This window comes from Mandrillus leucophaeus, unplaced genomic scaffold (genome assembly GCF_000951045.1).
Source record: "Mandrillus leucophaeus isolate KB7577 unplaced genomic scaffold, Mleu.le_1.0 Scaffold245, whole genome shotgun sequence".
Classification (NCBI taxonomy): Eukaryota; Metazoa; Chordata; class Mammalia; order Primates; family Cercopithecidae; genus Mandrillus; species Mandrillus leucophaeus.
In genome coordinates, this window is record NW_012102532.1 from 560,407 (window position 1) to 561,414 (window position 1,008).

Sequence of the window (1,008 nt, forward strand, 5' to 3'; positions counted from 1 at the left end):
ACCACCACCACACCCGGCTAACTTTTGTATTTTTAGTAGAGACGGGGTTTCGTCATGTTGGCCAAGCTGGCCTTCAACTCCTGGCGTCAAGCGATCTGCCCATTTCGGCATCCCAAAGTGCTGGGATTACAGACGTGAACCATCACGCCCGGCCTCATTTGGGTTTTTTTTCTTAATGAGTTTTTAGTTTGGAATAATTTTAGAATTACAGAAAAATTGCAAAGATAGTACAGAGGGTTCTGGTATACCTTTTACCCAGCTTCCCTTAATGTTAATATCTCACATAGCCATGATACATTTGTCAAAACTAATTAAGAAATTAACATGGTTGAAACATATTAACTAAACTACAGATTTTATTTAGATTTCACCAGTTTTTTCCCTAATATCCTCTTTCTGTTCCGGAATTCAATCCAGGACACCACATTGCACTTAGTGATTGTGACCCTTTAATATTTAGTCTTCTCTGATCTGTGACAGTTTCTGTCTTTCCTTATTTTTTCATGACCTTGGCAGTTCTTTTGTTTTTGTTTCTGTTTTTTTCAGAGACAGGATCTCACTCTGTTGCCCAGGCTGGAGTGCAGTGGTGTGATCATAGTTCACTGTAACCTCGAACTCCTGGGCTCAAGCAATCCTCTCCATCTTGTAGCCTGAATAGCTAGGGCTACAGGCGTGCAACACCATACCTGTCTTTTTTTTTTTTTTTGAGATGGGGTCTTACTATGTTGTCTTGAACTCCTGGCCTCAAGCGATCCTCCCACCTTAGCATCCCAAAGTGCTGGGATTATAGGCATGAGCCACCACATACATGACCAACCTTGGCAGTTTTAAAAACTACACTTTTCTGATTAATTATTTTGTAGGCTGTCACGCCGTTTGGGTTCATGTGATGTTTTCTCATGATTTTCTCGGTGCCTAGGCCAGGCACCATGGCTCATGCCTGTAATCCTAGCACTTTGGGATGCTGAGACAGGCAGATCGCTTAAGTCCAGAAGTTCGAGACTAGCC